This window comes from Canis lupus, chromosome X (genome assembly GCF_048164855.1).
Source record: "Canis lupus baileyi chromosome X, mCanLup2.hap1, whole genome shotgun sequence".
In the NCBI taxonomy this organism is placed as follows: domain Eukaryota; kingdom Metazoa; phylum Chordata; class Mammalia; order Carnivora; family Canidae; genus Canis; species Canis lupus.
In genome coordinates, this window is record NC_132876.1 from 59,179,441 (window position 1) to 59,207,152 (window position 27,712).

General features: G+C 36.1%; 1 protein-coding gene across 1 annotated transcript in view; it reads left to right on the forward strand.

Moving 5' to 3' along the window:
- HDX (highly divergent homeobox) overlaps positions 1-27,447 on the forward strand; it is a 280,813-nt gene extending 253,366 nt beyond the window's left edge. The window contains exons 12-13 of the transcript XR_012026078.1: positions 14,845-14,910; positions 27,408-27,447. The gene's annotated coding sequence lies outside the window, so the exon portion shown is untranslated. The remainder of the gene's footprint in view (positions 1-14,844; positions 14,911-27,407) is intronic.
- Positions 27,448-27,712: the final 265 nt, after the last annotated feature.

Below are 27,712 nucleotides of genomic sequence, written 5' to 3' on the forward strand. Positions count from 1 at the left end.
TCTGGGATCCCTATAATGCAAATGTTATCATGCTTGATGGAATCACTGTGTTCTCTAAATCTATTTCCTTTCTTTTTAAAAAAGATTTTATTTATTTATGAGAGAGGGAGAGAGAGAGAGAGAGAGAGAGAGGCAGAGACACAAGCAGAGGGAGAAGCAGGCTCTATGCAGGGAGACTGATGTAGGACTCGATCCCAGGACTCCAGATCACACCCTGGGCCGAAGGCAGGCGCTAAACCACTGAGCCACCCAGGGTGGCTCTAAATCTATTTTCATTATGCACTATTTGTCTCTCACCTGTTCAGCTTGATTGCTTTCCATTACTGTATCTTCTAGGTCATTGATATGTTCCACTAATTCCTGTAGCCTACTATTTACTTCTTCTATTTTATTTGTAATTTCATTGATTGAGTTCTTCCTCTCTGGTATGTTATTTTTTATCTCTATGTCAAGGATGTCACTGATGTCTTCTGCCCTTTTCTGATGTCTAGTGGGTATTTTTATGATCATTACCTTAAATTCTGTATCAGGCATATCACTTCTCTTTTGCTTAGATCTCCTGCTATGGCTTTGTCTTGTTCTTTCATTTGGGACATATTTTTCCATCTCCTCATTTTGTCTACCTCTCTGTGTCTATTTATCCGTGTTAGGAAAGTTAGCTATGTCTTCTGCTCTTGAAAATAGTGGCTTTATGAAGAAGAAGTGGTGCAGTGTACCTTGTTCACCAGAACCTGGGATTTAGAGGAGTCTGGGTGTTGCTTGTGTCCTGTTATTGTGTCTGAGTTGCTCTTTCTTTCAGTCCAGAAGTCTGCACTGACTCTTTGCCTGTTGTGGGCTGTGCCTGCTCTCTATGATGTTACTGAGATCCAGGCAGGGAGGCTCTGAGTGGGTATGACAGCAGAAGTCTTAAGGGTGGGGCGGCAGCGTTAGCCAAATTTGCTCTGAGCAACTAGTACCAGGCTAATCCCCCCACAGTGTGACAGCAGCCCAGGGCATGGTGCACAGCAGCAGTATAAGCCAAAGTCCTGTGGTGTCTGTGGGCAGGGCAGCTGGATCTTGTGTCTGTTGGACAAATGGTGGCTGGGTTCATCGTGGCTGAGAAGGGTATGTATGGTGACAGAAAAATTTTCACTGAGCCATTTATCCACAAAAGTTACATTGCATCCAGGGCGAGGCCAGCAGGCTTGGAGTGGGCAAGTCCTCAGAATTTGTGGATGGGCACACTGCTAGCTGGTTAGGTAGCAAATGTCTGGGCAGCTCCACTTCCCAGATGCTTAGGGGTGGGGGGAGGGGAAAAATGTTGTCTGCCAGCTCCTTTGTTCCCAGAGAACTCCTCCAAAAGGCTCTGAAATCAGGACAAACATATCCCCCCGCCATGCTGTGCAAGCTGTGGCTTTTATGTCTTCTCCTTGGACTATTGTCTCTTTGAGGGTAGGGACCCAGCTATCATTTGCCCTCCCAGCTTGCTCAGTGCTGAGTCACCTGACTTTTAAAGCTCCAGGCTCCAAGTTCTGCTGGTTATATAAATTCAGGGAATTCTGCCCCTTTGGTTTTCAAGGCCAGAAGTTATGGGGATTCATTTTCCCCTGTGTGGGCCCCCTAATGCTTTCCCCTTTCCACTGCTTTCTCCTTTTTTATTTTAAAGATTTTATTTATTTATTCATGAGAGACACAGAGAGAGAGGCAGATACATAGGCAGAGAGAGAAGCAGGCTCCATGCAGGGAGCCTGATGTGGGATTTGATCCCAGGAGTCTGAGATCATGCCCTGAGCCAAAGGCAGACACTCAACCGCTGAGCCACCCAGGCGTCCCCAGGTCTCTCCTTCCTGCAGGCAGGGACTGCCTTCCAAACACCATTCTGCATTTTCTAAATTCTCAGAGGCAGCTTCTTCTCTACATTTAGTTGTAGAGTTTGTTCTGTCAGTCCTATCAGTCTTTGGGTCACTGTCAGGTTTATCGACATGGATGTCAGTGATATCTAGTTGTAAACATGGGAAAGGTTGAGCTTAAGCTCTTCTTACAACCCTATCTTCACAGCATCCTTCTATCTTGCTGTTTTATTGTGTAACTTATTCATTTACTTAAAACCACTTATTGAGTGCCTACTATGTGCCAGGCTCAGAGTTAAGTAGGTATTATATCAGTTACTACAAGGGAAATTTTGTGGGGATATTATTTTAGATGGAGCCACTTGAGAACAGATTTAGTTATTTACCTGTGATTTTCTTTAAACAATCTATTCCAACATCTGTCCCAATTTCACAACTTCAGCCCTTGGCAAAGTATGTTGCTACCACCTGGGTCTTACTCTGCCAAGTGCTTTTCACCTGTTCTCACTTCCATGAGGAACAGGGAGGTGTATAGTTGTTTTTATAAATGAGAAGCTTGGACTAAAATAGATATAGTCCCTAGATACCTCTGGTAGAGACTACTTTTGCCATGGAAAATCCTGCCAAGAGTTAACACAATTTTCTTGCTGTTTTTGTTTCCTGTGGCCATTGGCATGTGGGAATCAAATGACATGAGGAGTAAACTTACCATAGTAGTCCTCTTTTCTGGCATAGTATCACAAGTCCTGAGTTATATTCTACAACAAACTTCCCTGAAAACTTAGAAGAAGTATGAAAGTAAAAGGGAAAGAAATAATAGAGAGAATAAGAGAAGAGAGAAGTGTTTTCCCGATAAGCCATCCAGGACTGAATATGAGTTGGAATAGCCTAATCTTTATTTTTTAAATTTTTTTAGCCTAATATTTAAACCACAAAGGCAATCTTTATATTCCATTTAGGTAGGGCATTTGCTCCAAGATTTAATAACACTCAATATAGTAATCCAGAACCCTTTTCTCTGCTTGAGCTTCAGTTCTGAAGCCTGATATTGCCCTACCTCCTTTTTCAGGGTCCTTGTTTTTCTATACCAGGTGGCATGCTGAAAATTGGTACTCTCAGCCTAAGAATTTCAGACATATTATGACTTCTTTACTCTAGAAATGTATTTGAGTGTATGAAAGCTTAGGACACTATTCTTAGGCTCAGTCTATACCGTTTCCCCCCTGTATATTATCTTTAGACTCCAGTTCTGTCCACACCAGTTAGGATGTTGAGCTACCAAATTTTGATTGAATGTTGAGACACTGTTTTGGTCTGTGTTCTTGTGCCAAGCCTGGATCTGTAAGTATTAAGCTCACTGCCTATTTTAACTATGTCCATATCCTATTCCCTCTGCTTTAATGTGACACCCAAATCCCTGAGTTTAGTTTTTCCTTTTGGAACCACTATACCCTTGAGCCCCTTGTTCCATAGGACTTAATGTGTCCTCTATTTTCCTCATGTCACTTGGGAGTGAGACTTGTTCTCCAAAATATTCTTTATGCCTTACTGGCACACTGAATTGTCTATGAGAATTGGAGAACCAGGTACAGGGTCTGGACAGCAGGAATGAAACAACGGATTCTTAATTTTGAGGCCAACTCCTGTCCCCAGTTAGGAAGCCAATAACATTCATGTAATATATAGACAGGGTTAAATCAGACATGACCAAAAATTTGGGAATTCTAACTTATGATTGGCAGGGACAAAGATTCCTGGAATCCTGTCCCTCCCAGGAGTGTATAAATTGGCAGCACTGAATTAGAATCTTCACAGGCAGTAGAGAGAAGACAAACTCAGAGTGGGCAGCACGGGATTAGGAGCAGGGAGAGGAAATCAGGTAAGATTTCTGATTGCTATGGTATATGGACTAAACTGAGTCTTTCATTAACTGTGTGTGTGTGTGTGTGTGTGTGTGTGTGTGTTATAGATACTGAGAGCTTGTCAAGCAAGTTTTACTCAAATTACAGATTTCTCCTCTGAAGCTGTAGATGGCTCCAGCTTTCTTTCTTCCTTGCTTCACACTTACCACATAGGTAGATTGTGCCTAAAGAGTCATTGCTGTTTATGGAAGGGAGGGTCTTTTTTCTGAGGAAGACTGTGCCCCTCTGGGAGAGACTAGAGCTGGTAAAGAATAACCATCTGGCCTCATTAAGGATGCAGTTGGCAAGAGACAGGAAGGTGCAAGCTCATGTTTCCATGCCAGTAGGATTTAGAAGAAGCAACTAGGGAGCTGGGAATCCTGCATCAAAGCTGAGGAGGCTTTGAGGTGATATCAGAAAGGTTGGCATAAAATCTGTTTTGATAATAATCCCTCACACTTGTACAGGACTCTTTGCTTTGCAGAGTACTTCCATATCTGTGATTTCATTGAGTTCTTCTAGCACCTCTCTGAGGTTTAGTTGGTGAAGGAACTTGATCAAAATCACAAAACAAGTCAGTGGCTGAGGTGGAACTAAAAACCATGGCTCCTGCTTCCTTGTTCTGTGCCTGTCTGCTGGAGGAGACGAGCTGCCTCTGGTCACATATAAAGAGCCAACTTCTCTGTGATGGGTAGTTTTTTAAGAGTGTTTTAGAACAGGCTAGGAAGCCTCAGAGTCAAGAATTAACTTGTCACTGGTTATCCTGAAGACTGGGGCTCCTTTGTCTCAGCATACTTGAACTTTTCAGAATTTGCTTCATTTACCAGCCATTCTCTCCTCTCTTTCCTAACAGATAGTTGCTGGTTATTGCTTTCATAAGTAAGAAGATGTTGATTTCTGCTGTTCAAGTTGATAATTTTGCCAAATTCATTGACTTTTCTTCTTGCGAAGCACTGAAATAAGCAAGTGGCACTCAATACTCTGGAGAAATTGATTTGCATTGCCCCACATGGTTCTCATGTTTCAGTTATTAAAACACTCAGTGGTTGAGTGTCTGCCTTCAGCTCAGGGTGTGATCCTGGATCCAGGGATGGAATCTCACATTGGGCTCCCTGTGGGGAGCCTGCTGCTCCCTCTGCCTATGTCTCTGCCTTTCTCTCTCTCTCTCTCTCATAAATAAATAAATACAATCTTAAAAAAAAACACAAAATGCTATTAATTGATGATTTACGTAATTTCCTTATCAAAATGAGAATAAATTAATCTTTATTTCACAGACCTTAAAACTTTTGAAAGTTGCCACTATGTATACAGTCCTCTTCCCCACCACCCAACCCTTCAGTTTCTTCCTTAAAGTTGGTTATCTAAAAAAAATAAAAAATAAAAAAAAATAAAAAATAAAAAAAATAAAAAATAAAAAAAATAAAGTTGGTTATCTGCCTTTGTTTACATACAAGTTGTCAATGACCTTTTTCAAATGTACACCCTCCCATATTTATACACTGGATATGATCCATTCAGAGAACTGTGTAATAGCTTGATTTGGACACTGTACTGTTTTATTTTTTAATTTTTTGTTAATTTTTTATTGGAGTTCGATTTGACATAATATTGCATAACCCCAGTGCTCATGCCACCAAGTGCCCTCCTCAGTGCCTGTCACCCAGTCGCCCTAACCACCGGCCACCTTCTTTTCCACTGCCCCTTGTTCGTTTCCCAGAGTTAGGTGTCTCTCGTGTTTGGTCACCCTCACTGATATTTCCCACTCATTTTAACTCCTTTAACCTTTATTCCTTTCACTAATTGTTATATTCCCAAAATGAATGAGACCATATAATGTTTGTCCTTCTCTGATTGACTTACTTCACTCAGCATAATACCCTCCACTTCCAACCACCTTGAAGCAAATGGTGGGTATTTGTCATTTCTCATGGCTGAGTAATATTCCATTGTATACATAGACCACATCTTCTTAATCTGTTCATCTTTCGATGGACACCGAGGCTCCTTCCACAGTTTGGCTATTGTGGACATTGCTGCTATCAACCTTGGGGTGCAGGTGTCCCAGGGTATCACTGTATCTATGCAGTGATATCTATGGGGTAAATCCCCAGCAGTGCAATTGCTGGGTCATAGGGCAGTACTATATTTAACTCTTTGAGGAACCTCCACACAGTTTTCCAGAATAGCTGCACCAGTTTACATTCTCATCAACAGTGCAAGAGGGTTCCCCTTTCTCCACATCCTCTCCAACATTTGTGGTTTCCTGTCTTGTGAATTTTCACCATTCTCACTGGTGTAAGGTAGTACTTCATTATGGTTTTGACTTGTATTTCATTGGTGGCAAGTGATGTGGAGCATTTTCTCATGTGCTTGTTGGCCATGTATTTGTCTTCCTCTGTGAAATTTCTGTTCAAGTCTTTTGCCCATTTCATGATTGGAGTGTTTGTTTCTTTGCTGTTGAGTTTAATAAGTTCTTTATGGACCTTGGATACTAGCCCTTTATCTGCTAGGTCATTTACAAATATCTTCTCCTATTCTGTAGGTTGACTTTTAGTTTTGTTGACTGTTTCTTTTGCTGTGCAGAAGCTTCTTATCTTGATGAAGTCCCAAGAGTTCATTTTTGTTTCTGTATCCCTTGCCTTCATAGATGTATCTTGTAAGAACTTACTGTGGCCAAGTTCAAAAAGGTTGTGGCCTGTGTTCTCCTCTAGGATTCTGATGGATTTTTATCTCACATTTAGATCTTTCATCCATTTTCAGCTTATATTTGCATCTGGTGTAAGAGAATGGTCTAGTTTCATTCTTCTGCACATGGCTGTCCAATTTTATGAGCACAATTTATTGAAGAGAGGGTCCTTTTTCCAGGGGATAGTGTTCCTTCTTTGTCGAATATTTGTTGACCATAGAGTTGAGGGCCCATTTCTGAATTCTCCATTCTGTTCCATTGATCTATGTGTCTGTTTTTGTGCCATTACCACACTGTCTTGATGACCACAGCTTTGTAGTACAACCTGAAATCTGGCATTTGATGCCCCCAGCTATGGTTTTCTTTTTTCATATTCCCCTGGCTATTTGGGGTATTTTCTGATTCCACACAAATCTTAAGATGATTTGTTCCAATTCTCCGAAAAAAGCCCATGGTATTTTGATAGGGATTGCATTAAATGTGTAAATTGCCCTAGGTAGCATTGACATTTTCACAATATTAATTCTTCCAATCCATGAGCATGGAATATATTTCCATCTCTTGTGTCTATTTCTTTCAGAAGTGTTCTGCAGCTTTTAGGGTATAGATCCTTTATTTCTTTGGTTAGGTTTATTCCTAGGTATCTTATGCTTTTGGGTGCAATTGTAAATGGGATTGACTCCTTCATTTCTCTTTCTTCAGTATCACTGTTAGTGTATAGAAATGCCACTGACTTCTGGGCATTGATTTTGTATCCTGCCAAATTGCCAAATTGCTGTATGAGTTCTAGCAATCTTGGGGTGGAGACTTTTGGCTTTTCTATGCACAATATCATGTCATCTATGAGAGGGAGAGTTTGACTTCTTTGCCAATTTATTCCTTTTATTTCTTTTTGTTGCTTGATTGCTGAGGCTAGGACTTCTAGTACTATGTTGAATAGCAGTGGTGAGAGTGAACATCCCTGTCGTGTTCCTTATCTTAGGGGAAAGGACCCCAGTGTTTCCCCTTTGAGAATGATATTTGCTGTGGGCTTTTCATAGGTGGCTTTTAAGATGCTGAGGAATGTTCCCTCTATCCCTTCACTCTGAAGAGTTTTGATCAGGAATGGATGCTGTATTTGGTCAAATGCTTTCTCTGCATCTATTGAGAGGATCATTTAGTTCTTGTTTTTTCCCTTGTTGATATGATCTATCATGTTGATTGCTTTATGAGTGTTGAACCAACCTTGCTTCCCCAGGATAAATTCCACTTGGTCATCATGGATAATCTTCTTAATGTACTGTTGGATCCTATTCGCTAGTATCTTGTTGAGAATGTTTGCATCTGTGTTCAATCAGGGATATTGTTCTATAATTCTCCTTTTTGGTGGGGTTTTTGTCTGGTTTTGGAATTAAGGTGATGCTGGCCTCATAGAACGAGTTTGGAAGTATTCCATCCCTTTCTATTTTTCAGAACAGCTTTAGTAGAATAGGTATTGCTTCTTCTTTAAACATTTGATAGAATTCCCCTTGGAAGCCATCAGGCCCTAGACTTTTGTGTCTTGGGAGGTTTCTGATGACTGCCTCAATTTACTCCCTGGTTAGTAGCCTGTTGAGGTTTTCTGTTTTTTCCTGTGCCAGTTTTGCTAGTTTGCGGTTTTGCAGAAATGCATCCATTTCTTCTAGATGGCCTAATTTATTGGTGTATATCTGCTCATAATAGTTTTTTAAAATCGTTTGTATTTCCTTGGTGTTGGTAGTGATCTCTCCTTTCTTATTCGTGATTTTATTAATTTGAGTTTTCTCTTTCTCTCTTTTTTTTTTTAATAAGGCTGGCTAATGGCTTATCATTCTTACTAATTGTTTCAAAGATCCAACTCCTGGTTTTGTTGATTGTTCCACAGTTCTTCTGGTCTCTATTTCATTGAGCTCTGCTTGAATCTTTATTACCTCTCTTCTTCTGCTGGGTGTAGGTTTTATTTGCTGTTCTTTCTCTAGTTCCTTTATTTGCAAGGTTAGCTTCTGTATTTGAGTTTTTTCCAATTTTTTGAAGAAGGCTTATATTGTGATGTTTTTCCCTCTCAGGACTGCTTTTGCTGTATCCCAAAGATTTTAAACAGTTGTATCTTCATTCTCATTAGTTTCCATGATTCTTTCTAATTCTTCCCTAATTTCCTGGTTGACCCTTTCATCTTTTAGCAGGATGGTCCTTAACCTCCACGTGTTTGAAATCCTTCCAAACTTCTTCTTGTGATTTAGTTCTAATTGCAAAGCATTATGGTCTGAAAATATGCAGGGGACGATCCCAATCTTTCGGTATCGGTTAAGACCTGATTTGTGATCCAATATGTGGTCTATTTTGGGGAAAGTTCCATGTTCACTTGAGAAGAATGTGTATTCAGTTGCGTTGGGATGTAAAGTTCTGTAAATGTCTGTGAAATCCATCTGGTCCAGTGTATCATTTAAAGCTCCAGTTTCTTTGGAGATGTTGTGCTTCCAAGATCTGTCATTTGCAGAAAGCGCCATGTTGAAGTCTCCCAGTATAAGTGTATTATCTAACTATGTCTTAACTTTGCTTATTAATTGATTGATATACTTGGCAGCTGCCACATTAGGGGCATAAATATTCATTATTTTTAGGTCCTCTTGTTGGATAGATCCTTTAAGTATGATATAGTGTCCCTCTTCATCTCTTACTATCATCTTTGGGATAAACTTTTATTTATCTGATATGAAGATTGCTACCTCTGCTTTCTTTTTTAGGACCATTTTAATGGTAATTGGTTCTCCAACCTTTCATTTTCAGGCTGGAGGTGTCATTAGGTCTCAAATGAGTCTCTTGTAGACAGCAAATGGATGGGTCTTACTTTTTTATCCAGCCTGAACCTCTGCGTCTTTGGTGGGATCATAAAGTCCATTCACATTCAGAGTTACTATTGAAAGATATGAATTTAGTGTCATCATATTACCTATTCAGTCCCTGTTTTTGTGGCTTATTTCTTTGGGCATCCTCTTTCTTTTACAGAATCCCTGTTAATATTTGTTGCAGAGCTGGTTTGGTGGTCACATAGTTTTTCAGTTTCTGCCTATCTTGGAAGTTCTTTATCTCTCCTTCTACTCTGGATGAGAGCCTTACTGCAAAAAGTATTTTTGGCTGCATGTTCTTCTCCTTTAGGACCCTGAATACATCCTGCCAGCCCTTTCTGGCCTGCCAGGTCTCTGTGGAGAGGTCTGCTGTCAATCTAATATTTCTCTTCATATAAGTTAGGCATCTCTTGTCTCTTGCTGCTTTAAGGATCTTCTCTTTATCTTTGGAATTTGCAAGTTTCACTCTTAAATGTTGAGGTGTTGAACATTTTTTTTTTCTTTTAAGGGGATCTCTCTATTTCCTGGATCTGAATGCCTATTTCCCTCTCCAAATTAGGGAAGTTCTCAGTTATGATTTGTTCAAATATGCTTTCTTGTCATCTCTCCCTCTCAGCACTCTCTGGAACCCAATTAAACATAGATTTTTCCTTCCAGGGCTGTCATTTATTTCCCTTAACATTTCCTCATGGTCTTTTAATTGTTTTTTTCTTTTTTCCTCAGCTTCCCTCCTTGCCATCAACTTGTCTTCTATGTCTCTCACTCGTTCTTCTACCTCATTAACCCTCGTCAACTGACCTCCAGTTTGGATTGCATGTCATTTAATTTATTTTTAATTTCTGCCTGATTATATCTAAATTCTGCAGTCATGAAGTCTCTTTAATCCTTTATGCTTTTTTTCTAGAGCCACAATTAGCTTTAAATCATGCTTCTGAATTGGCTTTCTGACATAGAATTTTAATCCAAATTCTGTGACTCTATGGTAGAGACTACTGTTTCTGATTCTTTGTTTTGTGGTGAGTTCTTCTTTCTAGTCATTTTGCTCAGGGCAGAGTGACTAAAAACAAGTTGTACTTGTTAGAAGCACAAACTTTTCTCTCTGTAGCATTCTAGTTGTTTTCTATTTAAATCTCAGGTTGAATTCATAAGTGTTCAAGTTGATTTGAAAGTTATCTAGGTAAGTTTGTGGGACAGGTGACTTGGGGTCCCTACTCCTCCACCATCTTTCCCTGCCCCCATTGCCTCCTTTTTCTTGATTCAATTGAAGCTTCCTAATTTTTTGTATGTATGTATATATTTTTTATATTTATAAAGTATGAGCTACTTAAGGCAAGCAGGCATGAGCAGTGTCTTTTATCTCATTATGGTGCCTGTGTATGATAGGCAGTTAAATTTTTATAAATGGATAACATTATATTAGGATTTGCTTCTCTGTGTAAAACTGAGAGTTAGGGTTCAGGCCTTGGGGTTTAATCTCATACAATTCTTTCCAATTTATGCAATCAATTAATATTAGAGTTAATCTGGCAAGTTTAAAATATGATTTCTAAGTTCATATTCAGCTATTAATTTATTCTTGTTAGCTTCTCTGCAGAATCTCATTTTATCTGAGAAAAGCATTTCATAAAGAAAATATATTGTGGAGAAATGCCATTTTTCTCTCCTAAAACATACTCACAGGGAGCATTCTCTCTCATTCTTTTTCTTTGCCTTGGGAGTCAGAGTGGAATTCTGGGTTATATTTTATTATCAACTTCCTATGTTTACCTGGGTGAATTTTTACAAGTCACATAAGCTTGCTATGTTTATAGAGTTTATCAGGCCAGCCATTCTTCCCCTCTTTCACTATCTTCCTTCAGCTACCTCAAAGAGATGGAAGAAATGTGATCCTACATCTGATCTTATAATTTAAGATTGTTAGAAAAAAATATTGATAAACTTACAGCAATGATATAAAGTTTCCCTTTGGGAAGAGAGGGGAATTAGAATAAGATCTAACTGGCTTATTCCTGTATAGTTATAGAGTTGTGTTATTAGTTTTTTCAATGACCTTCAGAAATAATGTATATCAAGTAGTCTTGATGTAAAGGATTTACTGAATGAAGGGGTAGGAACACCTATATTCTCTCTTATTTATGTCACAAGTGTACTGTCTCTCTCTCCTCCCTCCACCTATCCAGCTACTAGCTCTAGAATTTTGAGTTCCCCATAACAATTCCATTTCACTTCTCTATGGTATTTAGAATATAAATCATGTTTTTCTACAAATTTTTCCTGTTTCTATTTCAAGAACCAATTCACTAACATGTTTAATATATACATCATTCATTCCTAGCTGAGTGTTTCAAATCCCAAGGCTACTTTTTATTTTTATCAGATTGTTTCAGCACCATAAAAACTGACCACTCTTTGCCAGTATTGGCACTGCTGGCTTCTCCATGCATTGAAATGATTATAGCCAACTCCTTTAGCTCTGCATGACAGAAAGGCTGCTAACATCCCCATTGATTTTTGTTTCTCTTATGCCAAAGTAATCTGTTAAATCAGGGCAAAATTGATCTTTCAACTTGATGCCACCCATGTGATTAAATTATGTGTTCTATCTGTATACTTTTTTTCTTGAGGTCCATATAAATATGTGCAGAATAAAAAAATTCTGTGAAGTATACCATACTGTGTCGGCTACTTTATGTAGGTTACTTTTGAATCATTCCAGAACAGTTATTAAATCAAATTTGTAAGAAATGCTCAACTGTTGAAGAAAATATGTTCTTTTTGTTTGTCTCAGGCTAAGAAAATCCCAGAGAAATTTTTTTAACAAGCCTCTAATTTAGTGAATTATATTTTGTCATTGATCTACTGCTTTTAGTAGTTCTAATTGACTAAGGTATTATTTCTTGGGATTGTTAAGGCCTCTACAGTTCTCCATTCCACACTTCTTACCCTCTTTTCCCCCATTCCACACTTCCTATCTAAGCTTATTATAACAGGTTGTCTAAGGTTTAACTCTGTCAGAGGTACTTCAAAACAAATTTGTTACAAATACATATAAACAAATTTCTACAAGTGTCATAATTATTAAGAGTTTTTAGGCTTTGGAGAATACAAATAACTTCATAGTATTGAGAAGGATGGGATTTTGTTTTTTTTAAGTACTGAGATTTTATGAAGTTATCATTCTTGTTGGAAACAGGAATTCATTTCTTTGTACAGATTTTCCATGTTTCTATGCAGGAAAAATTGGAAAGAGTCATATGATAGTAAGCTAATAAAAAAACTTCAGAAACCTAGGGAGCAAAGTTAATTTATTCCAAAATTTGAATCCCCAAATAGTATGAGAGCAGAATTAGCTTATGTGTGGCTGCTTCTGGAAAACATTAAAGTAAAAGAACTGATGACAGAATAGTATATAAGTTGGTCCTGGTTGACATTCCATCCTGCTGTCTTTCTCACAATTTCTGCATGGGGTCTTAAAGCAGAGGTCTTGTCTAATGGTCCAATACTTCCTGTTCTTTTAAGATCAATTATACTCATTGCCACTATATTCACAAGGAGAGGGAGTACCTTAGTTCTGCTCCTACTACCTCTGTTTATGCTCAATGAAGTGTCTCTTCTTAAATCCACAGAATTACTTTTATAAAAGTAATAAATTAATCAACTACTAGTTATTTTTATATATCAGAAAAAAAGTTAATTTTATAAAAATTACATATTACATGGAAGGTATTTTAATTTGTTATAGCCATTCATCCACACTATAATCCCCACTTTCAGTCACAAATCCCTAAGGTCACAAATTAATAAATGGCAGTGGTCCTCTTGAATTATTACTGATAAGAATGGGAAAACTTACCACTATCTGGACCCAAGTACAAGCCACCCAGAAAAAGCCATTTTCTAAGAGATGCTTTTTGTTTGTTGCTAATCTGGTGTGACTTCTTCATAACATGAAATCAGTTGTCCAATATTATGGTGATTTGCTTTTGGATTAGAAGTATCCTGATCAACTTGAAATAGTGTCCATAAATGCCACCTTGTAGATTGTCATTGGGTCATGATCTATAACCAGGATTTGTCAACCCTCTCTAGTTAGCAAGCTGATGCCTAGAAAATTCTCTCCTCATTTGCCAAGGCTACATTATTTATTTATTTGATTTATGCAAGTTTTTAAAAATATATCTGTTGAGAGAAAACTGTGTAACAACAGAGTGAGAGGGACTTAGAACTTGAAGGTCAGATTTCCTGTTCTGGCTCTGTTTGTGACCTTGAACAACCTACTCAGTTTATGGGAAACCAGTCTTAAATTAGTTACTGTGATGACTGATACAGATGGTGTTTGCAAAAGGCTTTTGCAAACTGTGAAAGTGAGCTTAGATTGCAACTGATTAGCTACAACTGAATATTTCACTATATTAGAGGGTTTGCTTAATGGCCAAAATATTTGTGTTTTGGCCAGACTTTATTGGTTTGGTGTAATAGTTTCTTTTCAGTGAATCTTATGTTGATGATCATAAGTAGCCATAAAATTATTTAATCAGATTTGAGAGCTAATTGCTGGTGAACCAAATGCAGTAACATCTTACCATTTGTTTTACATCAATTCTGTTTCTCATGAGTTAGATTCTCTTAATTTGCTGGTGAATCTTAGGACCATTACTCTTATTTTGGCTAAATGTAACTTAAGAATTGCCACATATGTTTCCAATTTAAATATGGATCTCAATCACTCTACCTTTTAAAAACAAAACTTTTTTTTTGTTTTATAAATAATGGGTGATATTTTGTTTTTCATGAATTTCCAAAGAAATTGACCCAAGTGTTATTTGTAGTGACAATCATTATCCTAAATCACTGAACCCTTCAGCATCACTGAGCAAGTTGTATTTTTAAACTTAAGCTAATTTAATGTGGTTTTACATTTAAAATCTTGGCTAACCCATTATAACACAGAATAGTGAAACCCAATTTTCAGGATTGATTTTACTATTAGGCTGTTATGGTATAATCAAGGAACAAGGATACCATCTCTTTTCATTTTAGCAATAAAGAACTAGTCATTTCCCTGACACTCTTATACAGATTATAATCATAGCTGCTCTAAAATGTTTATTCCAACTGTGGCAGTTTGGGGGCAATTTAAATTTTCAGTATTGATTAATCCTCTTTTCTGTCTCCCTGTGAAAAACTTATGGTTCAACTGAAGATATCAGGTGAGATATATGAGATTTTTTCATTAGTATTCTATTTATTTTGTCCATTCTTGTAACTATGTAGTCAAGTGTCACCAGAAGATGTTGAGATTATTTATAAACCTCTAACACATTTCCAAATAATTACTGGTACCCCTAAGTCCTAAACTCAAACTTTCCCTTCATATTTTTCCATTTCAGCAGTCTTTATATTGACATGGCCAACTAAATGTTTGTATAAACGAGATCTTTCTCTTCTCTCCTTCTCACATCTCTATCTTTCCAGTCTAATTTTTCCACGTCATCTTCTAATTATAGAATAAATATCCTTTATTTACATCACCAACCCCTTGTACCCATGTCTTTAATTCTACTCTTATTCTATCTTTACAGGAATTTTTCTTCATCTATTGTCCAGGTCTATAGACAGGACCTACTTTTGGACCAATAACAAATAAAGTAAGCAAAGTTTTCTTCCCCTTTACTTTATTTTAATATCTTATCTGACTATCACCTTGCCCTGGAGGCCCTTTCCACCATAGTGTACTTCTCTCAACTAGTGGTCATATTTACAAATCTAGCTGATAAAGTACTTTTTCAGCTAGATTTGTAATAACTTTTGCAAGAGGTTAGTAACTCTTTGTAATAAGTACAAGAAGATTGATCTTTGGCATTTTTCAGAAGGAATTACATTTTAATTTGGGGATGAGGGAAGTGCTGAAATCTATCAGTTTTGAACTCCTTAAATTAATGGATCCCTAACAATGGAAATTCAACCATTAGTTAGTTTGGGGCATATTACTTTCTCAGTGCCTCTTAAAATCACACCAGATAGGCAAATGCCTATTTGGGGTACTTAGTCTTGTTCACCACTCATAATGTTATTCTTGTAACAGTTTGAGTGAGTATTCCCTAGAATTATTTGGTATGTGGTAAATGTTTCCATGGTGAAATTTAAAGCAATGATGTCTAATGCTGATTTTTACCCCTTACTAAGAAATATTTAGCAGTAGCTCTGGGTATTGACATGAGCACCTTGTAGTAAAAATTCTGCAGCAGGTCAGGGCCTGGTACTTTTGGATGGGTAATGGGTTTGAATAAACTTTTGCCCGGATAGTCTAGTTGGTAATATTCTAATAATTCTCTGTTGAATAAATTCCCATTTTGTTTAAAGCAATTTATCTCAGTGCTATGATATTCTATTGATTCCCAAATACTTGCCTACAATTCCAAAATCTTGCAATTGAGTCCCCATCTTCCTACTATTCAATTTGGAACAATTGTGATAAGGATAATTTATATTTTGGTTCTCTTGTAAATCCTTGTTAAACTTATGTAAATATCTTTCTGAACAGATGATTTATCTTTTTCTTCCCAGCTCAGGTCCTACTCTTTGAGGCTAAAGCTTATGTAAAATCCCAATTTTCATGAAAAAATTAGTCATTACACATCTTGTAGATAGTGTTGTGATGTCCATAAGCTCTACTGTTATGAGACACAGCTTTCCATATGTGGGCTTTAGGCTAGGATTATCCTTATTTTTTAAAAGTTTTTATTGATTTATTATATAATAAATCAATATATTAATATATTAACTATCAATCATATAACCAATATTAAATATATTATTAAATATATTTAAAACATTAATTAATATATTATATATGGATATATAAATATTATATAATATACATTTATATATAAATATATAAATATAATATTTATATTTATAAATATAATGTATAATATTTATATATTCATATTATATGATATAATTTTAATATATTAAATGTAATATATTAATTAAATATATTTCAAATATATTTAATACATTATATCATTAATTAAATATAATTAATATTAAATATATCATTTAATTAAATATTAATATATTATTAAATTAATATCTTTATTAATCTCTCTAATTTATTAATCTCTATTAATTAATCTCCCTATATATAGAGAGAAAGCATGCATAGGGGTGAGGCAGAGGGACAAGCAGACTCTCCACTGAGTGGGGAGCCTAATGAAAGTGGCACTCAGGACTAGTTCCCTGGATTCCGGGATCATGATCTGAGCCTAAGACAGACACTTAACTGACTAAGCCACCCAGGCACCCCTAGGCTAGGCTGTTCTTTTCTCTCTATTGACATAACCTTTAAATACATACTTAAATACAGGATAACTAGAATTCAAAACAAATTCATTGTGCTTTCTTAAGATTTTTTAATGTATTTATTCATGAGAGACATACAGAGAGAAGCAGAGACATAGGCAGAGGGAGAAGCAGGCTCCTCACAGAAGCCTGATGAGGGACTCTATCCCAGGACTCTGGGATCATGATCTGAGCCAAAGGCAAATGCAAAACCAGTGAGCCACCCAGGCACCTCTCACTGTGCTTCCTTTATAATACTTTTAAAAATCAACACTTTTGATGTTAAGAAGAGTATCGCTGGAATTCTGTCCATGGAGCTTTAGGATCTTTAAGTAGGTTCACAATAACAAGATGGTTTTCTATTAAGTCAATATTTATAGATTCTTTCATTCACAGGCATAGCTTACTCTTTTTATCTTCTTTCATCATTTCAAGCAATGGCTGGCTTTATCTTCTGATTCATTAGCTGTAGGAGACCCTTCATTTATTGTTTGGCTAAGTCTCCATTCCCCTGTTTAATGGCATTGATGTTAGCTGTAGGTAACATATTTTTGTCCACAATGGCCTGATGCCAATCTACAATACTTTGTTCATTTTACCTACTTCCCTTTTCTGAATGAGGATGCAGAGTAAGTGGTTCAAGGGAACAGTGGGGGTCCATCCTTGCTGGCCTATCCTTTGTTTTGTCAGTTTTCCGTTAAGTGGATTAATAAGAATAGCACAATTCCACTTTTCTTGTTGATTTAATGTTAATCCTGGGAAATATGACTGAGTAATTGGTTGAAATACAAGTCAACCAATCACCCAGTATTCCCCAAACCCCTGTGAGACTGTTGTTTTGATGGCTCTTGAAATCTTTTGTAGTGCCTAATCATTGGGTAGGAACAATATTTCCATGGTCTACAATTTGAAATGGACTTTTGTTGAAAGCAACAACCTTCATTTTTGCTTTACCTCTTCTTATTTTAGTCACAGTTATCAAGACTTCCATAAATGAGTCCTCAATATATTCATTTTATTTTTTTTTCTTTTGGGATTTTCAAGTCATTTTCATTTTAAAAGGAATATAATGGAGAGACATTTATATTTAACTGAGGTTTTGTGATTGTTGCAGGAATGCAGGGGGAGTATGAGTTGCTAAGATAAAGGAGTAATTTTCCCCTATATCACATTGGTGCATGACATTTTCCTACACAGAGCTTTGGAGAGGAACATGTAATGAGGAAAGCTGACTTATATTTCAACCTTTCAACCTTTGATCTACATGGCTTGGAAACCATCCAGAGAAGGCTTTGAGATCTACCAATAAATCATTATCTAATTGTTGGGGGACAGCTAACCTAGGCTAATTGAACTATAAGATGTTGTATTTTGGATTAATTCTTATTAGTGGTATTATTAATGACTAAGAATCCCATGAAGAAAGAAAAAGCAGAAGGAAAAGGCCATAGGTAAATAAAAAAGGCCATACTGACTCATTCTGTTCTACCCCATCTGCTGTTCTCCCTAAGGGATTGTGACTGATGATGCAAGGTGGATGGTATAATATACCTCTGTAAATTGTGACTAAGGTAATGCCTCCAGAAACCTTTTTCATTCTCTTTATAACCAGGGGTTCAGCCAAAACCTATTCAGAAAAAAATAGTTCTCATTTCAACCAAATGAGTTTGCCTAGACTATGTCAGCAAAGAAGTCATGAAACTCTTAAGGGGTAAACCATCAAAGCTTGAAATTACAGATAACAAATTGGGTACTTTACTTTTTTTCTTTTTCTTTTTTTTCTTTTGTTTGGCTTTGTTATCTGGGTAATAAGTGGTCCTATGGAATGAATTGATAAATTTCCTAGATGTTGCGCTCTTTTGGAAGTGTTTGTGAAGGTTTGATATAAATTTTTAATGAAATATTTAGTAGAGGGATGCCTGGGTGGCTCAGCGGTTGAACATCTGTCTGCCTTTGGCTCAGGGCGTGATCCCAGGGTCTGAGATCGTGTCCCATATCAGGCTCCTGCAGAGAGCCTGCTTCTCCCTCTGCCTGTGTCTCTGCCTCTCTCTCTCTCCTCTCTCTCTCTGTCTCTCTCTGTCTCTCTCCCTCCTCTCTCTGTCTCTCTCTCTCTCTCTCTCTAGTAAATAAATAAAATCTTTAAAAAAATGGTAGAAATCACCACTGGAAAAAAATCATAGAAGGATTTAAAGGGTGGGAAAAAATAAGAAATAAAAAGGATTGTTGCAGAAAATGTAAAGATAAATAATAAGGATTCTAAGAACAACAAAGAGAATTATGGCCTATAGGTGAAACACAGATAGACATTTATTGCCAGTTAGAGATTTCTACAAAAGTTTACATATATATTGATATATAATATATAATAAACAAATAAATAAATTTAGAGAGAGAAAGAGTTTCCCAAAAATAGAGAGAAGGAAATAAAATATTGATGCTTTCTACCTTTTTATCCCTCCTACTCCAAATAATTTTTTTGGAAGAAAGGAGAAAAGAAATTATTATTCAAAAAGAGAAAAAAGAAAATGAAATCTCAAAGAAGTTAGAATTCAGACTATGGATTAAATTGCAAAAGGACTTTGCAATCATTTATTTGAATGAGAAGACATTAAAACTGAAAATGAACCAGGGCTAAATAGGTGATGGGTATTAAGGAGGGCACTTGTGATGAACACTGAGTGTTATATGTAAGTGATGAATTACTAAATTCTACTCCTGAAATTAATATTAAGCTAATGTGCTAACTAGAACAAAAAGTGAAAATCAAGTGGGTGAAGAGATATGAAAACTAAGGGAAAGAGAATGGAGTGGGTGGAAAGCAATGGTAGTGGCATGTCTTGAGGCAACACTTTTTGGAGAGAGTGAATAAGAGAAAAAATAGCAGTTTCAAAGTTATTGTTAGATAAGATGGATTTTTATAACATCTGAAATCTTTGGGCTCAACGCAAAACTTTATACTGCTTAAAAGCTCATCAAAACCAACTGAGGTTTTGAGCACCTCATTTGGGCTCACAAGAAAAGTAAATTCTCAAATGTAATCTTAGTTAATAGCAATTTACCCACCCCCCACAGAATTCACTTAGCATAGCATAGCATAACAAGCACTGAATATGTATTGAGTAGCTCTGGTTTTTTAATGACTCAATCACTGTTAATAAAAGTGTATGCTTTTTAATGACTGCCTTAAGTGATAAATTATTATTTAATTTATCTACCTCTCTCTATACCTTCATATCTTGTTACAATAAACTATGCTTTTAGGCATAGCCAGAAACAAGGGATTCTGAGTTGTGGATTACTTTATCCTTAGACCCATATTGTTCCTTCACAAGTATGAAATATTTTATTTTTCCTAAAGCCCTAGAGGGTAAACTTTATTTGTATTTTGAGAAGACAAAGCTAGAGGGGCACAATAGCTGTATGAGGAGTCAGTTTGGAACTTGTTATTTCCTTTGAAAATTGACACTCTTGATAAGTATTTATTGAACACATAATGCAGATTGGATTTCTTAAAAATGTGTTTGGTTAAGATGTGAAATACTTTTTTCTTTTGCCAGCTTATAGAATGTAGAGTAGCAGGCATAGTGCAGTTTAGTGATTTTCTTTTATTATTTTGTAAATAGAGGAAAAGAGGTAGGAAGTAGGGGTTGTGAGTGAATCAGATGTCCCTATTTTCAATCTAATATTTCCTTTGGTGCCTCTCTGCTTCTCACTTCACAATTCAGCCTTTAAGTCAACCCAGGGACTACAGTCATGGAAACTATAAATAAAATCTAGAAACCAGTTAAATGTTACATCTATCCTCCAAACAACTCTTCCTTCTAACACCACAGCAATCTCTGCCAGGCTGGATACACAAAGCCTCCAGATAAAAGGAAAACTTGAATCCTATCTGTTACTCAGAGAAAATCTTGGAATACATGTTTGTGTATGCACTGAACCTATTTGGTTAAAAGTTTAACCCAGGCAATCTGTATGTTTTGTTAAGTATTTATCAATTCAGTGCTTACATCAGGTTTTTAATTTTGTTGCAAATCCGGGATTTTACAATTGTGTGAATATTTCTTAAAGGGAAACAAAAACATATATCTTCATGGCCATAATCTTCCCCAGGAATATCGAATAAGTTATTAATTTTAAATAATATTGAGTTTTAAATCAGAGAGAAGAAAATACGTGCATCAGTAAATGATTTCACATGGCCTGAGTTAGCATATACTCTTCAGAGGAAAAAATATTATTCATGCATGCATTTGCATTTGCATTTTCACTGCAGTGATACAATATTTCTTTTTGGAGGGTACTAAGAAATGCTGCTGCAAAATGTACTTTGGATCTCAGGTAAAAACCCACAGCTGGGTTTTAAGAAGCTGCTCATTTAGATACAAATATCAGCCAAAAACAAGGACAAGATACTTTATCATTTCTGCTGATTTGTTTACCCTCTCTCAAGAGAATTGATAGCTTCTGCTTCTGTATTATTGCAATTTCTGATGCAATGCTTAGTTAGTAATTAGGCAGATGAACAGGAAGGATTTTAGCACCTCTAGCAAACACTAGTGACTCAGAAAAACCAAGTGACATTGGTTACAGCAGCTGTAAAGAATGATCATTTAGTTTTTGAGAGTGTGGACTATGAATGAACATGTAAGTGTGAGTATGAGAGAGGAAAGAGGCCTAGAGACAGAAAAGGAAATGGAGAGCTAGTAGTATTCACAGCAAGTATAAAAACAGAAGTAATATTAAAAAAATGAGCCCATTTAATTCATCACTAAGGATAAATTGTTGTGATTAATGCTACCAAATATTTTTCCTTCAAAAACCCTGTTTGGATGATTTGTATGACTTTTTGTTTTAGAATTCTTATGATAGGTATTATATAAGCCAGGGCTTAAACTAGAAAAATCTTGGGTGAGGTAATAAAAAATAAAAATAAATTTTAAAAACTTTTCCCACCCATTTTTGTTAATAACATTAAAGAGAAATATGGATTTTCTTCACTTGAAATAAACAAAAAGAGCTTTCAGAGTTGTGTTTATAGGAAGTAATTAAGTATACTTTGAACTTTAGTGTTTTCAATTGAGAATATGTGCAATTCTCAAATGGGTTTGAATTTATCCATGGTATTAACATTTTAAAATGCCATCCCTAGCATTTATTTAAGTAAGTCAGGGAGTATAGCCTAATTTGATTAGTGTAATGGCAAATGGATCCCTGCAAGGACGATGCAGAGACCTGGCTAGGCACATTTTCATTTGGCCTTTCCTTGCAATATGTAAACATTAATTATGTGTTGCCAGGAGTGTGGGATTGATAGGGACACTGAACTCAGAGTGGCCATTTGCCCCAAATACTAACCAAGGTGATCCTTTTACTGGTTAACATATTCTTTCAGTTTATAAAAAGAGCCTATTGCAGAGGCCCCCTCAGTACATATAAATAATTAAAAACATAGGCTTCTTTGTCCAGGCACTTAAACACTTAATAAACCAGGGAGAATAACAATATAAATGAGGAGGAAAAAAAGGAGGAAATGTGTCTAGACAACATTTGATAAATTACAGAGGTCCTTTACTTTCACTGATTGTATCTGATAGGGAGTTGGGGTTCGATAGGTAAGAAAAAGTAGAAAAAAGTAAACTGCATGGCTATTATCAAACTGCAACAGAAGCTCAAAAGATTCTGATTGGCATCTATGGGATGATTTAAGGGGTACTGGAAAAAGGCCACAAATCTCTCTCTCAAAAGTTTTCCTTAGTGCCTGAAAGTAACTTGTGTTAAGAAGATGTGGAAGGCTCTTATCATAGCCATTTTTTTTTACCTCAGAGCAGAAACTCATTAGGCCTTTGTCAACTATTAATATCTTAACATAGGTGATTTCCTCAGATCAGTTTCAATCACATAGCAAGTCCTTGAGATGAAAAACCACAATATAAGTGAGAGTTGCTAGTGAGAAACAGGAGGAGAAAGATCTAGAGGATAGATGGCTACTCTAGCCAAATGTTTTGTGTGGGGAATTTGGGCAGTTGAAGGGATAATATAAAGACAATGGAGGCCTAGGTATCATACAGACAGGGGTTGGAAGACAAGAGGTAGAGAACAAAGACCTAAGTACAAGGGCAAAAAAATCTCCTCTCCCTCTTTTACAAGCTTAACTGAAGCACTAGCTAGTTTAATGCACTGTCCTCTGTCTATGACATCTACTTTTTCCAGACTTTGTTGACCAAAAGATGACCATGGTAATGAAAGAAGATATTTAAAAATGATGGGGCAACTCTTCTACATTTTTGGTCCTTTTATTCCCAGGTTCACAGTTAAGGAAGAAAAATATAAAACAGCCTGGCTCACAGAAAGCTAGGACATTATATTTCCCTGTGGATGCTGAGTAAAAAGCTAAGGAAAAAAAGTCTTGAGAAATAGTAAATTATATATCAGTTAACATTTTTGGGTTGGTTAAAAGATTTTGTGAAAAGCCATATGTATGAAAGTTTGTGGAGTGGTGAGAAACTCTTTTCTCTATGGAGTATGGTTATGAAATTTGAGGAAAAAGTGCCAGTTTCAACCAAGTAAAGTGAGTTAGTAGGAAATCAGTCAGTTTGCAGAAATTTCTTATTATTAAGTTTTAAAGTGTTGTCTCCACATGGAATCTGACTTTGAAGAAGGGATCCTTGTTAAAGAGCTAGAAATTGTATACCATGAGTAATTATGTATTAATTTTTTTAACCCCTGAACATCTTCATTTTCAGGCATGACTTAGTAAAGAAAAAAAAAAAAAGACATTGCCTTTCTATGGTCCTGAATAGAAGATTGGAAATGATAAAAGCACTCCTTGATGTTTTGTTAAAATATATGTTTGAATCTTCTAAACTGGTATCTCTTTATTATTAATAAGTTGGTCTTTAGTTTACTTGATTTTTGGAAATATCATTCTATTTGGTTAAGGACTGAGAAAAACTGGAGGCTATCTCTGGGAAATGAACCCAAATAATCAACAAGATAGAGACTAAGCCTTAACACAATTAAAACTCTTCTGTTTTAGAAGGAGTTAAAAAAATTTGGTTAAAAAATCCATGGTAATGAAGACTATGAGAAAAGTGAGAGTGAGAAAAGTTGGGGAGTCTCTAAGAGTTCTTGAGAAATAATAATCATGAACATATAGACATTTGCTATAATATCTTCACAACTTTTAATTATAAAGATATTTAAAATAATAAAAAAATAATGATACCATTGTAGGAGATTATTTTCTTTTTAAAATTTATCTGTATTTTCTGATAATTCTACAATGAACACTATATTTTTTATAATTAGATGAAAGGTGATTAAAAAGTGTTAATGGTGAGGAAAGAAGGAATTAGCTGTTTTTTGAAGATTTGACATTTTTATATTTTGCTACCAAAACCCCTTTGATGCTTTTCTAATTTTTCTTTCTGCCTGCCTTCTTCATTCTGCTAAGATTTTAAAAATTCATCAAGATTAAAAGCTTCTGCACAGCAAAGAAAACAGTCAACAAAACTAAAAGGCAACCTATGAAATGAGAGAAGATATTTGCCAATGACATGTCAGATAAAGAGTATCAAAGATCTATAAAGAACTTATCAAATACCACACCCAAAAAAAACAAATAATACAGTCAAAAAATTGCCCAGAAGACATTAACAGACATTTCTCCAAAGAAAACATACAAATGCCCAACACACATATGAAAAAATGTTCATCACTTGGCATCAGGGAAATACAAATCAAAACCACAATGAGATAGCACTGTACAATTGTGAGAATGGCTAAAATTAACAAGACAGAAACAATAAATGTTGGTGAGGATGTGGAGAAAGTAGAACCCTCTTACACTGTTGGTGGGAATGCAAGAGGGTACAGCCACTCTGGAAAATAGTATGGAGGTTCCTCAAAACGTTAAAAATAGACCTACCTTACAACACAGCAATTGCACTACTGGGTATTTACCCCAATGTAGTAGTGAATCAGAGAAAGACAATTATCATATGGTTTCATTCATATGTGGGATATAAGAAATGGTACAGAGGATCATAAGGGAAGGGTGGGGAAACTGAATAGGAAGAAATCATACAGGGAGAAAAACCATGAGAGACTCTTAATGCTAGGAAACTGAGGGTTGCTGATGGGGAAGTGGGTCGAGGGGATGGGGTAACTGGATGATGGACATTAAAGGGGAGGCATGTGATGTGATGAACACTGGGTGTTATGTACAACTGATGAATTCTTGAAAACTACATCTTAAACTAATGTTGTACTATATGTTAGCTAAAAGAATTTAAATTTAAATTTAAATTTTAAGATGTTGGTGTACTACATGAAGTACATGGATATGAATATGACCAAAGCACAGACTCTACCATCATATTACTTAGTTCTTATGGGGACACAGAGAAGTGAATGAAACAATGGGGTATTATCACAGAAAAGATGTAAATTAGCTGTTATGGAAGCTTAGAGGAGTTAAGTCCTAGGTTGCTACTTAATATCAAATCTGCAAGAGTCAATATGGGTGAGATAAGAAGGGAAAGTCCTGGGTAAGGAAGAAGGGAGAGCCACTATGTGTAAAAGAGTTATGAAAGGGCTGACCATGTTTAAGGAATTTGAAGTTTAGTGAAGAAGAAAGAGTCAAGGTTGATATCGAGGTTTCTAGATTTGGACAAGGTAGAATAGAAACAAAGGGAAGGGAACAGTTCTATCATTTTGGGTTTGAACATGAAAGTTGATGAAATCAGTTTTGGATATGTTGAACTGGACTAGCCTAAGAGAATCTCAAGTAGAGGTATCTAGTAGTTTAGAACAGAGATCTGCATTGATAATAAAATTTCTGACATATTAGCATATAAGAATAAGATCACATGGAGAAGAGAGTATAAAATGAGAAAACTCAAGGGCTAAGGGTAAAACATTAAGAAACACCGATAATTAAAAAAAAAAGATTTTTATTTATTCATGAGAAACATCCAGAGAGAAAGAGAAACAGAGGCATAGGCAGAGGGGGAAACAGGCTCCATGCAGGGAGCCCAATGTGGGACTCGATCCCCAGGACTCCAGCATCACACCCTGAGCTGGAAGGCAGACGGTTAGCCACTGAGCCACCCAGGCGTCCCAAGAAACACTGATATTTAAGGGACTTACAAGAGAAGTACATTTACCCCAAAAAAGACAATGAAGCAGTAGCTACACAGACAAGAGGAAAAGCAGGACAGTGTTTTAGAAACAAAATGAAAAAGAGGCATTTTGGTAAGAGAGAGAGAGGTCAATGTAACCATCGGATTTAGCAAAAAAAAATGATATTTTTATTTTATTATTTTCTAATTAAGTCAAATTAACATACAGTGTTATATTAATTTCACGTGTACAAAATGATTCAACAATTCTATCCATTCTACCTTGCTAATCATGATAGGTATACTTTTAATCCCCTTCACTTATTTCACCCATCCTTCCACCGATCTTGCCTCTGGAAACCACCAGTTTGTTCTCTGTATTTAAGAGTCTGTATAGTTGTTTGTGTCCTTTTTTCTTTGCTCAGTTATATTGTTTCTTACATTCCACATATGAGTAGAATCATATCGTATGTCTTTCTCTAACTTAGCACTATACCCTCTAGATCAACCATGTTGTTGCAAATGCCAAGATTTAATTAATTTTATGGCTTAATAATATTATATTATATATCATATATACATATATCACATTTTCTTTAACCATTCATCTATCAATGTACACTTGGGTTCCTTCCATAGTTTGACTATTGTAAATAATGCTGAAATAAACATAGGTAAACATAGGAGAGCATATCTTATTTATTAGTGTTTTCATTTTCTTTGGTTAAATACCCAGTACTAGAATGACAGGATATTATGGTAATTCTATTTTTAATTTTTTGAGGGACCTCCATACTGTTTACCATAATGGTTGCAACAGTTTGCATTCCCACTAACAGTATACAAAAGTTCCTTTTTTTAATCTACATTCTCACCAAAATTTGTTTCTTATGTTTCTGATTTTAGCCATTCTGACCGGTGTGAGATGACATCTCATTGTGATTTGCATTTCCCTGATGATGAGTTATGTGCAGCATCTTTTTATGAATCTTTTGGCCATCTGCATGACTTCTTTGGAAAAATGTCTATTCATGTCTTCTATCCATTTATAAATTGTATTATTTTGCTGTTGAGTTGCATAAGTTGCTTATATATTTTGGATATTAACCCCTTATTGGGTATATCATTTTCAAATACCTTCTCTCATTCAGTAGTGTCTTTTTGTGGATGGATATTTTCAGTGTGCAGAATATTTTTATTTTGGTGTAGTCCTAATAGTTTAAATTTGTTTTTGTTTCCATTGCCAAAGAGATATATCTAGAAAAATCTTCTTATGGTTGATGTCAGAGAGATTGCTGCTTATATTTTCTTCTAGGAATGTTATGGCTTCAGATAAGACATTTAGGTTTGAATGACACTTTCAGTTTATGTTTTGTGTATGGTGTAAGAATGTGGTCCAAATTTATTCTACTACATGTAGCAGTCCATTTTTCCCAGCACCATTTGTTGAAGAGGCTGCTTTTCTCCCCCTCACTGTATATTCTTGCCTCTTTTGTTGTAGATTAGTTGATTGTGTATTTATGGGTTTATTTGTGGGTTTTATATGCTATTCTTTATCTTTCCATTTGTGTCATCTTCAATATCTTTCATCAATGGTTTATAGATTTCTGTATAGAGGTGTTTTACCTTCTTGGTTAAGTTCATTTTTTTTTAAGTTTTTTATTTATTTATGATAGGCAACAGTGAGAGAGAGAGAGGCAGAGACACAGGCAGAGGGAGAAGCAGGCTCCATGCACCGGGAGCCCGACGTGGGACTCGATCCCGGGTCTCCAGGATCGCGCCCTGGGCCAAAGGCAGGCGCCAAACCGCTGCGCCACCCAGGGATCCCGGTTAAGTTCATTTTTAAGGTACTTTATTATTTACACTACAATGGTAAATGAGACAGTTTTCTTAATTTCTCTTTCTGCTAATTTATTATTAGTATATAGAAATGTACCAGATTTCAGAGGGAGGGGCAAGATGGCGAAAGAGTAGGGTCCCC